We start from the raw sequence: 14220 nt of genomic DNA, 5'->3' as shown, positions 1-14220 counted from the left end.
AGCACTTTGGAGGAAACAAAGAAGAGCAAAACCAGGTGCCTGCCGTCTCTGAAGCTCATCTGCTAGCTGGGGGACTAGTCATGAAAATGACCCACAACTGTAAGGCAATGTCATTGGTGCAAGGGATGCAGACACTATAAGGGATTAAAGGAGATGACTCTTGAGGTAGGAGTGGACGTATGAGGAGGAGTTCACCCGGTAATCAAGAAGGATGTTTCCATTAGAATTAAAAGGAGATGACCCTTGAGGTAGGAGTGGAAGTATGAGGAGGGGTTCACCGGGTAATCAATAAGGATGTTTCCATTAGAATTAATAGCATGTGTAAATGGCCAGGATGCTGGGAAAGCTCAGGGTCAGTTGAGAGAATACTTAGAAGTGCTCTGTGGACAGTCTGAAGGTATGCCTTGGAGTCAGAGATGAGGGCAATTAGTAAAACGTAAAACTGTGGCCAGATTCTCAATGCATTAAGCATCATGACAAATACGAACCATTAACAACAGATTATCAGTCATTTAAAACAGCAGTGATAGGATTTTGCATTTTCCAAAGATAATCCTGTGGGAGTGCAAAGGATCATTTGAAAAAGGGAAAAGAGAAGACCCTCTAGTTTAGATATTAAAACAAGGACATTCATAGAGGAAAAAGGGGACATGGGGAGGGGTTTGAGGGAGGGAAGGCATATTATGGGCTGACTCTATCCTGTAAGACCCACTCTTTTCCAGTACATCTGCTCTTTTCCTGAGTCACTGGACCAGTAAATGGCTCCTCTGGAACCACCAACCCGATGGGTCTCAGAGCAATCGTCTGTTTCCTGGGGGAGTCAATGGGTCCTTGGGACAACCCTGGGCTAGAGCCACCCACCTAGGCCTGTTCCACAGAATGTGAGAATAATATTGCTGAAAGACATCCTAGACTCCAACCCAGCGCTTAAGGAGGAACTTTAGGTCCAGAGAAGTTAAGTTACTCACCCAACTCTAAACAACTGATCATGACTGAGTCAGTACTCAAAACTGCCCAGGACTGAGGTTCCAAGTTAACCACACAACAAAATCAAGACAGAACTAAAACTCAGTCCTTGTTTCCTGTTGTATTGTTTTTCTACGACTGAGGGTCACACCCAAATTTATTAGTAGTAACATTTACAAAGTCATTCACACCTATCACTGGGTAAGGTTCTAATGTTTTCAGAGCTCTCAAAATGGCGGAGGCGTAGGACGGGCTCTGAAACCCATGGACTAAATACATTTACTCTCTCTAGGCATTCTACCCCAGGCAGTTCAGGTAGAGCTTGCCTTTGTTCCTTTCTGCCCCAAGAATCTGGGGATAAGCCTTGGTGTAAGCACAGCACCAATCATAGTCTGGGAAACAAGCTCATTAAGAAGTAATGGGGGGGGCGCTTGGGTGGCTCAGTTGGTTAAGTGACTGCCTTCGGCTCAGGTCGTGATCCTGGAGTCCCGGGATCGAGTCCCACATCGGGCTCCCTGCTCAGCGGGGGGTCTGCTTCTCCCTCTGACCCTCTTCCCTCTCGTGCTCTCTGTCTTTTATTCTCTCTCTCAAATAAATAAATAAAATCTTTAAAAAAAAAAAAAAAGAAGAAGCAATGGGGGGGAAAAACCCAGTGCATTGGTGGTTTTCAGAAAGGCTGATTTGCAGAGAGGAAATTCAATACAGGATAGGTGCACTTTTGGATTTAACACTTTAAGCAAAATATATATAGCCTGTCTGAGACAAAATTAGGCAGGTGGCCAATGCAGGGTGTGACTATGAGATATTCCTGACCAAAGCCACATGCCTACCATACTTCCAAAGCTGCCAAAATTTGCCACCCTTATAAAAACTTGTTTGAGTGGCAGGCCATTATTTCTAGATACTTCAGCCTTCCTCCTCTATCCCTATTGAAATGATGTGATGCATGAATTAATTCATTAATACCCGTTATTGCATGCACAGTAATATGTCAGTGCTGTGGCAGTGTGTTTAGGACAAATGACCAGAAGTGCAAAGGTTGGTTTATACAACATTTTTTTGTAAGATTTCATTTATTTATTTGAGAAAGAGAGCACACACACAAGCAGGGGGGAGGGGCAGAGGGAGAGAGAGAAGCAGACTCCCCACTGAGCAGGGAGCCCAACTTGGGGCTTGATCCCAGGACCCTGAGATCATGACCTGAGCTGAAGGCAGACACTTAACCCACTGAGCCACCCAGGCGCCCCAGTTTATAGAACTTTTAACACAAACTTTAGTCTCTCTTGATCCCCAAATCAGCCCATTTTCCCCATTTTAGGATGAGAAAACTGAGGCTCAGAGAGGTTAAATGAATAACCCCACGTCACACAGCCAGGAAGTGGCAAAACTGTGATTTAATCCATGTCTTCTAACCTCAAATGTCATATTCTTTCCATTACATCTGTTTGGTATATTAGCAGAAATCTCTAAGACAAATGGGGCTCACATCTCAAAGAAGTTAATGTAATGTGTAAGGGAGTACAATGTAAATAACAAATGCAGATTTAAAATATTTTTTAAAAAAACTCTTATATAAACAGTGGCCTCAATGTTACTGAGTGCATACTATGTGTGTGGATTGAGCACGTGCAAGCCCACAGCTCCATATATTATGATACATCCTGCAGCCATTGTTTCACAGGCCCACCACCCCAGGAGGAGGGGAGGGTTTGAAAAAAGACTTAAATGAATTCAGCAAATACGTTTCCCCAAACACTCCAAAAATCCACCCATCCTCTTAAGGCAGATCTAAGACCACACTGAAGAATTTCCTAATTAAGCAGAGACTGGAATTCAAATCTTTCTTCTATTCTGTAGGTTGTTTGTTTGTTTAGACTGGGGGGCATGTAGCAGGAGCGGGAGAGAGAAAGAATCTTAAGTAGGCTCCACGCCCAGCACGGATCCCGACCTGCCCTCTATCTCATGACCCTGACATGACCTAAGTGGAAATCAGGAGTCAGAATGCTTAACCAACTGAGTCACCCAGGTGCCCTCTATACTGTAATTTTAATACTAACTAAACATCACCTACAAACAACAACAAAAAACAACCCTTCTTTAAATTTTAAACTTTCAGTCTGCATTCATTCTTTAGAAGAGGCTGAGGTAATGCTTTAAAAGCAATGTTCCTCAGACTTGACTGTGCCTAAGACTCACCTGGGCATCTGTTCAAGTGCAGATTCTGATGCTATAGGCTTGGGTGGGGTCTGAGGCTCTGCATGTTAATAAACTATACATTTTGAGTTAGCAAACCTCAGAATATACTTGTATGCTCAGGTTTACACATATTGTCAAAGCCTGGCTCCCCCCAGAAACTAATACAACAGTCTGTTGAGCAGGCCAAGTTGAGTTCACTGCTCCCACCGCAAAGGAGATCACTACCTAGATTAAGTTCTAGCAACATCTCAAAGGTGGAGTGCAAGGTGCAGATTTTTGTGACATTTGGGGGTTTGGTATAAGGTAGGTCTTTCATTATGCAACTTAATCAGGATTTGTTAAAGATTATGATATAATAATAATTCAGGATCGGTGGACAGCAAGGGTGTCAAAGAGTCTTGGGGAGTAAACAGCTGTTTGATACCACCAACTGGAAAGTTCAACAGTCTCATTTCACAAGTTGTTTCTTCCTGCGCAAGACTTCCAGGGATAGCAAAGACTTGTTGGTGACGACAGTGAATTGTAAAGCGGTACTGATAGTAAACTGTGGGGGTATAGATGGTTTGGGTTTTTAATACAGATGAGCACGCACGCGAAGGAGTCAGGGAGGAAAGGCGGGAGGACACAAGTGAGAAAGCCTTTCTCGGCCGAGAGCGCCACCTGCTGGCCTTATGTGTAACAAAACAAAAACTACACATGCAAAAGCCGGTTTTTAGAGAAAGACTCGGGTGCCACCTACCGATTTATTTTTAAACTTTTCAAATGGTTTCCAGAAAGATGATTCACTCTCATTTAAAATATGTGTTATGCACCAATTATTTAAGAGATGCTAGAAACAGAAAAATAGATAACACAAGATGGGAAAGGCAAGTCTTGAAGACAGGCGAGCCCAGAGAAAAGATCTGGGTGAGGGATAGAATCATGGTTAAGAGGGGTGCCGTGTGCAGCCCAAAGAACAGACTTGGCAATCAAGTGACCAGGGGTGACCCGGTGCAGGTGAGCTAGGGAAGCTTTATTGAGTCAGGGAAGCCTGAAGTGTCTCTTGAATGCGAATTGACAGTAGGTGTGAGAAGGAAGGGCTGAGAGTTCCAGGCAGAAGGAGAGGTAAGGTATGGACCTGCCAAGAGATTTAGTATGGTTGAACCATGAGGTACAGGGACTAAGAGAGAAAACTGGCGCTAGGGTCAGATCCTGGAAGGCTTCACGTGCTGCACTGTGGAGGTTATCCTGACCAAATAAACCCTAACCAAAGAATCCCTGATGGGGGCGCCTGGGTAGCTTAGTCGCTTGGGCATCCAACTCTTGATTTCAGCTCAGGTCATGGTCTCATGGTTGTGGGATCCAGCCTCATGTCAGCTCCACACTGAGTGTGGAGCCTGCTTGGGATTCTCTCTCTCCCTCTGCCTCTCCCTACCTCTTGAGCACGCATGCTCGCTCTCTCCCTCTCTCTAAGGAAAAAAAAAAAAAAGAACCCCTAATGGATATTAAGCAGGGAAAATGCAGGATTAGACCTCTGTTTACAAATACTACACGGACAGAGTACCCTTTTTTTGGAAGAAAGCAAAACTGGAAATCAGCACATCAATTTGGACTTTTGTTGTTGCCAGTCACATAAACCTGTTCCACTCCCTTAAATAAAAAGGGAGAATTTATCAGACAGGTATCAGGAGTACACCAAATCGTTGAAAGGCTGCAAGAGCAGAGTTGGAATCAGGTGGAGCAAAGTCAGTTTGGAGGAGGCTCAGCAATTGGGTCAGAGATGGAAGTGTGGCCAAGAGGATTCAGCGGCGGCAGGACGTGGCTGACCCTGCTGTTCTGAACTGGGTCTGATAGCCCGGCAGGAGCATGCGGGATCGTCAGCGCTCAGTGATCAGCCCATGCCTTGGAGGCTAGGTAGGCTAGGTAGCTATGAGAATTAACTGGCCACTCTGACTTCATAAGCATTATCGGTTAGGGTACCTGTTTGGCTGCAGTAACAAAGATCAAAATTTACGACCACTTAAATAAAGCCAATGTTATTTCTCCCGCGCATGGATGCCCAAACTGCTTTGGCAGCTGTCCTCTGAGATTCACGGCTGGCCCAACCGCCCTCGGTGTTGGTACTCCACAATCCTCCCGCCTAGTTTCTGTTTCGTGGTCCAAGAGAGCTGCTCCAGTTCCCACCATCACATTTCCATTCCAGCTGCAGGAAGCAGGAACATAAAATGAGATGGCATGCTCCTTTCCTTTCAGAGCACACCTTGGAAATTGCATATCTCACTTCTACTAGAAGCCATTGTCCAGAACCTGGTGACATAGCCACATTTAGCTGCAAGAAAAACTGACATGTGTAGTCAGGATTCTGTGTGGCCAAGTGGTCAGTTAAAGTTCTATTGCAGGGCGCCTGGGTGGTTCAGTCGGTTAACGTTCAACTCTTGGTTTGGGCTCAGGTCATGATCTCAGGGTCATGGGATCAAGCTCCGAGTTCTATATCTATGGGGGAAGGGAATGCATACTGGCGGACAATAAAAAATCCCCAAAATAGGAACTGAGGAGCTAGATTCTGGAGAGACCAAAACAACAACAACAACAAAAAACCCACAAAAAACAGACAAACAAACAAACAAAAAAAGAAGTCAAATGTCCAGTTCAGGCAGGTGGATTAAGGGGAAGAACATTTCATTCATCTGAGTAAGAGGTAACAGGGGCCAGAAAGAAGGCAGTATAATGAGGTTGGAAGTAAATGTTTGAAAATACGAGGAGTTAGACTCTTCAGGATTTGGAGTCTGACTGAATATAAGCAATAAAGAAAGGGAGGAGAGATAAACCCATCTCAATTTTCTGACTTTTGTGATGGGGTTGATCTTTGAGCCATCGCTCAGGTAAGGAATATAACAGGAATTACACATATCACATTCAGGTCTGTGGAACTTTCCCTTGGAGGAGCCAGTATTTGGTCAGATATCTGGTTCTTGACGCAGGACAGAGGAATTTGATGACTATCAGCATGTTGATGGTAGATGAAGCTGTGGCAGAGAATCACATCACCAGAGGAGAGCATGAAGTCTGAGACTGAGGGTGGAGGACCAAAATTAACATACGAGCACAGACCCCAAATTAACCAAACCCATTAACCAAGCCCAGAGCCACAAGGAAAGCTATCAAATCACAGCCCCCATGATAACAGCTAGATGAGGCAACTTCCAGTACATCCCTGCCTCCTCACCCATCTTTTGTAAGCTAAAGCATTAAACAAGCACTCACTGGATAGAAACCCAAAATTTTCTCTAGAGGATGTCTAGATAACACGATCCAAGACGTCAATGGGGAATCTGCTCAGGCCCTTCCTCCCCCACTGAAGTGACAAACCATTAGTAACTAGAAATTCCTTTGTGTTGAGCATTTCTTTCCTTGGGGACCCACTATCTTAATGCTCCCAAGATCTCAGATTTTCCTATCTGAAAGAAAAAGAAGAGGGAACCCCGAAGGAGAGTGGAGGTTCCAGATAAAGCCAATCCTGTCAGAAGTCACTGCTTTACAATCTACAATTTATCACAGCTCCTACTGTCTAGTACTTTCAGTACAATCTGAAACAGTGTATATAGTGATCATCTCAGCCATCTGGAACAATTCTACTTCATTTATTGAGTCAACAATGGGTGGAGTCCTCATAAATTTCACCATCATGAGGTTTGTTCAACAGGTCAGACTCCTTTTGTGTGAAACTGTTTCAGTTTTTAATCCCAAATATCCAGCCTGAGAGTGTTTCTTATTTTTCCTTCCTGCTTCCCTTTCTTCACCATGTAAAATTATAGCCTCAGTGAAACACGATAGGCAGACATGAATCATTTTAAGCCCTATGAAAAATAATTAGCACGTAAATTGACTGTCCCGGTAAAATTATGGGAGAATATAGAAATTTTGTGCTCTGTTCCACTTTATTCGTTATTTTTTAAAGTCAGGTTTATTGAGTTATAATTGATATGCAGTAACATTTACTTTTTTAAAGGGTACAGCTTGATTAGTTTGGACACTTGAATATGGTTGGTCAAATACCACCACAATTAAAATACAGAAAATTTTTGTCACCCAGAGTTCCCTTGTCTTCAAAATCAATCACCACCCCACGCCCCCCAAGACCCTCCCAACTCCTGGCTCCCATTATCTGATTTCTGGTTTTATAGTTTCGTCTTTTGCAGAATGTCACATGAATGGAATCACATAGGACTTACTCTTTTGGGTCTGACTGCTTTCACTTAACCAAATGCTCTTGAGGTTTATCCATGTTGTTGCAGGGATCTGTAGTTTGCCCCCTTTTTTGACTCAGTAGCATGCCACTGTATGCATGGACCACAATTTGCTTATCCTCTCACCAGTTGATGGACATTTAAATTGTTCCTGTTTGCGGCTACTATGAATGAATATGTTGTAAACAGTTTCACCTACACATTGGTGTACATCTATTTTATTTCTGTTGGGAATGGGGTTGATGGGTCATATGGACAGTGTTATATTTAACTTTATAAATAACTACAAAACGGTTTTTCCGAAGTGGCTCTACCAGTTTGTATTCTCACCAGAAATTCATAAGGGTTCCAGTTCCTCCTCCTTCTCAACAGCACTTGGTATTGTTCATCTTCTTAATTTTCCTCGCTCTAACGAGTGTGTAATGGTATCTCACTGTGGCTTTAACCTTCATTTCCTCAGCGACTAATAATGTGGAGTGTCTTTTCATGTACTTAGTCTGTTCAAATCTTTTCCCCATTTTTTAAAAATTATTTATTTATTTGAGAGAGAGAGAGAGCATGAGCAGGGTGAGGGAGAAGCAGACTCCCCACCGAGGAAGGGAGCCCGAAGGGGGCTCATGTGGGATCAAGACCTGAGCCAAAGGCAGACACTTAACCGAATGAGCCACCCAGGCACCCTCCTTTTCCCCATTTTTAAACGGGATTGTTTGTCTTATTATTAAGTGGTAAACATTCTTCCTATATTCTGGATAGTAGCCTTTTTCTTTCTTTTTTTTGTTAAAGATTTATTTATTTATTTGAGATGGAGAGCAAGAGAGTGAGAGAGCACATGAGTGGGGGTATTTCTTTCTTTTTTTTTTTTTTTAATTTTTTTTTTTAAGATTTTATTTATTTATTTGAGAGAGAGAATGAGAGAGAGAGAGAGCACCTGAGAGGGGGGGAGGGTCAGAGGGAGAAGCAGACTCCCTGCCAAGCAGGGAGCCCGATGCGGGACTCGATCCCGGGACTCCAGGATCATGACCTGAGCCGAAGGCAGTCGCTCAACCAACTGAGCCACCCAGGCGCCTGAGCGGAGGTATTTCTTAACTGGGTTATTTGTTTTTGGGGTGTTGAGTTTGGTAATTTCTTAATCGATTTTGGATAGTAAACCTTTATCAGATATGTCATTTGCAAATGTCTTCTCCCATTCTGTAGAGAGAAGCAGGGAGCCTGATGTGGGACTCGATCCCAGGACCCTGGGATCATGACCTGAGCCAAAGGCAGACACTTCACTGACTGAGCCACCCAGGTGCCCCTCTTTCTTTTTTTTTTTTTTTTAAGCCTTTTTCATTTTTAAGATATGTGCTTTGCAAATATTTTCTCCTAGTTTGTGACTTATCTTTTCATTTTCTTTTTTATTTATTTATTTGAGAGAGTGTGTGTGAGTTGGGGGTGTGGAGGGGTAGAGGGAAAGGGAGAGAATCCCAAGCAGGCTCCCCACAGAGTGCAGAGCCTGATGCAGGGCTTAATCCCAGGATCCCGAGATTATGACCTGAGCTGAAGTCAGACGCTTAACTGACTGAGCCACCGAGGCACCCCATCTTTTCAATTTCTTAATAGTGGTGCTCAAAGAACACAAGTTTTTTATTTTGATGAAGTCCAATTTATCTCTTTCTTTTTCTTTTGTAGTTCCTGTGTTTTGTATCTTATTTAAAAATCTAGATGACTTAGATTTTTTGTTTTCTGTTAAATAAAATGATGCTATAGTAATCGATACAGTAGAATATTGACGTAAATATAGACATAGATCAATGAAACAGAAGAGAGTCCGTTTGATCTTTGCTATCACACCTAAAATCTTAATAATTGCTTACAAGCAGTCACATTTCTCTGATTCTCTTAAAATGTTCTCCTTTTGTTTGAATTGTGATCAAAATAAGACCCAGACTTCATGATGAATTGATATATTTCCCAAGTCTCTTTTTATCTGTAGATTTCCCCTTTCATCTCTTTTCTCTTACTTTTGCTTTAATTGAAGAGACTGCTTGTTTGTCCTGTAGAGTTTTCCTAGTCTAGCTTCTGCTGAGTGGCATCCTGCTGTGCCATTTAATGCGTCTCTCTGCTCCATTTCCTATAAAAGCGTAGTTATATCTGGAGGCTTGATGAGATTCAGGGTTGTTTTTGTTTTGGAAGACCACATCATAGATAGGTGTGGGATCTTATTTCAGGAGGAACTTAATGTCTGTTTTTCTCTCTGTTTGGATGTTATTAGTCATTGAGAACCATCACTTTGATCCATAGGCTTGGTTTTTATGTTGGTCCTTTCATTGTGCCTGTTTGCCAGACCATCACACAGTAATGAGCACCTACTACATGGGTGGGTGCTAGATGCAGAAGTGTCATTCTGACAAGTGTGAGTTTTGATTTGCATTTCCCTGATGACTGATGTTGAGCATCTTTTCATGTGTCTGTTATTCATTTGGGTGTCTTCTTTGGAAAAATGTCCATTCACGTCTTCTGTCCATTTCTTATCTGGATTATTTATTTTTGGGGTGTTGAGTTTGATAAGTTCTTGATAGATTTTGGATACTAAACCTTTATCAGATATGTCATTTGCAAATATCTTCTCCCATTCTGTAGGTTGCCTTTTAGTTTTGTTGATTATTTCCTCCACTATGCAGAAACTTTTTCTCTTGATGAAATCCCAATAGTTCATTTTTGCTTTTGTTTCCTTTGCTTCTGGAGTTGTACTCAGTAAGAAGTCGCTATGGCTAAGGTCAAAGAGGCTGCTTCCTGTGTTCTCCTCTAGGATTTTGATGGTTTCCTGTCTCATACCTAGGTCTTTCATCCATTTTGAATTTACTTTTGTGTATGGTTTAAGAAAGTGGTCCAGTTTCATTCTTCTGCATGTTGCTGTCCAGTTTTCCCAACATCATTTGCTAAGGAGACTGTTTTCTTACGTTGGATATTCTTTCCTGCTTTGTCGAAGATTAGTTGACCATATAATTATGGGTCTATGTCTGGGTTCTCTGTTCTGTTCCACTGAGCTATGTGTCTGCCTTTGTGCCCTTACCATACTGTCTTAATGATTACAGCTTTGTAATATAGCTTGAAGTCCGGAATTAGGATTCCTCCAGCTTTCCTTTTCTTTTCCAAGATTGCTTTGGCTCTTCAGGGTCTTTTGTGGTTCCATACAAATTTTAGGATTGTTTGTTCTACCTCTGTGAAAATGCTGATGATATTTTGATAGGGATTGTACTAAATGTGTAGATTGCTTTGGGTAGTATAGACGTTTTAACAATATGTGTTCTTCCAATCCACGAGCATGGAATGTTTTTCCATTTCTTTGTGTCATCTTCCATTTCTTTCATCAGTGTTTTATAGTTTTCAGAGTACAGATCTCTTACCTCTTTGGTTAGGTTTATTCCTAGGTATCTAATGGCTTTTGGTGCAGTTGTAAGTAGGATAGATTCCTTGATTTCTCTTTCTGCTGCTTTATTATTGATGTATAGAAATGCAACAGATTTCTGTATGTTGATTTCTTATCCTACGACTTTGAAGAACTTGCATATCAGTTCTAATAAGGTTTTTTTTTTTTTTTTGGTGGAATCTTTCAGGTTTTCTACATAGAACATCATGTCATCTATGAATAGTGAAAGTTTTTCATTGCCAATGTGCATGTCTTTTATTTCTTTTTGTTGTCTGATTGCCAAGGCTAGGACTTCCAGTACTATGTTAAATAACAACGCTGAGAGCGGACATCCCTGTCTTGTTCCTGACCATAGAGAGAAAGTTCTCAGTTTTTCCCCATTGAGGATATAAGCTGTGGGTCTTTTGTTTATGGTCTTTATGATGTTGAGGTATGTTCCCTCTATCCCTTCTTTGTTGAGTGTTGTTATCAAGAATGGATGCTGTACTTTCTCAAATGCTTTTTCTGCATCTATTGAGAGGATCATATGGTTCTTATCCTTTCTTTTATTAATGTGGTGTATCACATTGATTGATTTGCAAATATTGAACCTCACTTGCAGCCCAGGAACAAATCCCATTTAATCATGGTGAATGATTCTTTTAATGTACTGTTGGATTCTGTTTGCTGGTATTTTGTTGAGAATTTTTGCATCCATGTTCATCAGGGATATTGGCCTGTAATTCTCCTTTTTAGTGGGGTTTTAGAATCAAGGTAATGCTGGCCTCAGAGAATGAATTTGGAAGTTTTTCTTTCATTTCTATTTTTTGAAACAGTTGAGAAGAATAGGTATAAACTCTTCTTTCAATGTTTGGTGGAATTCCCCTGGGAAGCCATCTGGCATGGACAGTTGTTTTTTGGGAGATTTTTGATTCCTGATTCAATGTCTTTGCTGGCTATGGGTCTGTTCAAATTTTCTATTTCTTCCTGCTTCAGTTTTGGTAGTTTAGTTAACTTTTTTTTTTTTTTAAAGTAGACTCTATACCCAGTGTGGAGCCCAATGTGGGGCTTGAACTCATGACCTAAAAATCAAGACCTGAGCTGAAATCATTAGTCAGATGCTCAACCAACTGAGCCACCCAGGTGCCCCTCAGTTTGGGTACTTTATATGTTTCTAGGAATATATCCATTTCTTCCAGATTGCCCGATTTGTTGGCATATAATTTTTCATACTATTATCTTATAATTGTTTGCATTTCTGTGGTGTTAATTGTGATCTTTCCTCCTTCATTTGTGATTTTATTTATTTAGGTCCTTTCTCTTTTCTTTTTAGTATGTCTGGCTAGGGGTTTATCAATTTTATTAATTCTTTCAAAGAACCAGCTTCTAGTTTCATTGATCTGTTCTACTGGTTTTGTTTGTTTCTATATAACTTACTTCTGCTCTAATCTTTATTATTTACCTTCTTCTGCTGGCCTTAGGCTTTATTTGCTGTTCTTCTTTTGGCTCCTTTAGGTATAAGGTTAGGTTGTATATTTGAGACTTTTCTTACTTCTTTTTTTTTTTTTTAAGATTTTATGTATTTATGTATGTATGTATGTGTGTATGTATTTATTTATTTATTTGAGAGAGAGAGAGAGTGAGGAGAGAGAGAGCATGAGCAGGGGGGAGAGGGAGAAGCAGGCTCCCCGCAGAGCAGGGAGCCTGATGTGGGGCTTGATCCCAGGACCCTGGGATCATGACCTGAGCCAAAGGCAGATACTTAACTGACTGATCCACCTAGGTATCCCAAGACTTTTCTTGCTTCTTGAGGTAAGCCTGTATTGCTATGTACCTCCCTCTTATAACCACTTTTGCTGCATCCCTAAGGTTTTGGACTGTTGTGTTTTCTGATTTTCATTTGCTTCCATATAGTTTTTTAATTTCTTCTTTAATTTCCTGGTTAACCCATTCATTCTTTGGTAGGATGTTCTTTAACCTCCATGTATTTGTGGTCTTTCCAAATTTTTTCTTGTGGTTGACTTCAAGTTTCATAGCATTGTGGTTGGAAAATATGCATCGTGTGATCTTAATCTTTTAGTACTTGTAGAGGCCTGATTTGTGACCCAGTATGTGATCTATTCTGGAAAATGTTCCATGTGCATTTGAAAAGAATGTGTATTCTGCTGCTTTAGGATGAAATGTTCTGAATATATCTGTTAAGTCTTTCTGATCCAGTGTGTCATTCCAAGCCATTGTTTCCTTGTTGGTTTTCTGCTTAGATGATCTGTCCATTGCTGTAAGTAAGTGGGGTGTTAAAGTCCTCTACTATTATGGTATCATCATCAATGAGTTTCTTTATGTTTGTTACTAATTGATTTATATATTTTGGTGCTCCCAAGTTGGAGGCATAAATATTTACAATTGTTAGATCTTCTTGTCAGATAGACCCCTTAATTATGATAGAATGCTCTTCTTCAGCTCTTGTTATAGTCTTTGGTTTAAAATAGTTTGTCTGATAAAAGTATGGCTACTCCAGCTTTCTTTTGACATCCATTATTAGCATGATGAATGGTTCTCCATCCCCTCACTTTCAATCTGCAGGTGTCTTTAGGTCTAAAATGAATCTCTTGTAGCAGCACATAGATGGGTCTTGTTTTTCTTTCTTTCTTTTTTTTTTTAATCCATTCTGATACCCTATGTCTTTTGATTGGAGCATTTAGTCCATTTACATTCAGAATGATTATTGACAGATATGCATTTAATGCCATTGTATTACCTATACAGTAGGTGTTTTTGGAGATTTTCTCTGATCCTTTCTAGTCTTTGTTCCTTTGGGTCTTTCTTTCTCATGTAAAGAGTCCCCTTTAATATTTCTTGCAGGGCTAGTTTAGTGGTCATGAACTCCTTTAGTTTCTGCTTGTACTTGAAATTCTTTATCTCTCCTTCTATTCTGAATGACTGAATGACAGCCTTGCAGGATAAAGTACTTGTGGCTGCATATTTTTCCCATTGAACATGTTGAATATATCATGCCACTGCCTTCTGGCCTGCCAAGTTTTTGTGGAGAGATCTGCTGCTAACCTTATTTGTCTTCCCTTGTAGGTTAGGGTTCTCTTTTCCTTTGCTGTTTTGGGGATTCTTTCCTTATCTCTGTATTTTGCAAATTTTACTATGATATGTCTTGGTGTCCTGCTTTTGTTGATTTTGATGGGAGTTCTCTGTGCCTCCTGGATTTGGATGTCTGTTTCCTTCCCCAGAGTAGGGAAGCTCTCAGCTATAATTTGCTCAAATAAACCTTCTGCCCCCTTTTCCCTCTCTTCTTCTTCTAGGATTCCTATGATATGAATGTCATTACACTTCATGGAGTTGCTGAGTTCCCTAAGTCTACATTCGTGTTCCAATGTTTTTCTTTCCCTCTTCTTTTCAGCTTCATTATTTTCCATAATTTTATCTTCTATTTCA

Source organism: Mirounga leonina, unplaced genomic scaffold (assembly GCF_011800145.1).
Source record: "Mirounga leonina isolate KUSES-001 unplaced genomic scaffold, KU_Mleo_1.0 Mir_201, whole genome shotgun sequence".
Lineage (NCBI taxonomy): Eukaryota > Metazoa > Chordata > Mammalia > Carnivora > Phocidae > Mirounga > Mirounga leonina.
The sequence above is the reverse complement of the archived record's forward strand: the minus strand, read 5'-3'. Positions refer to the sequence as shown.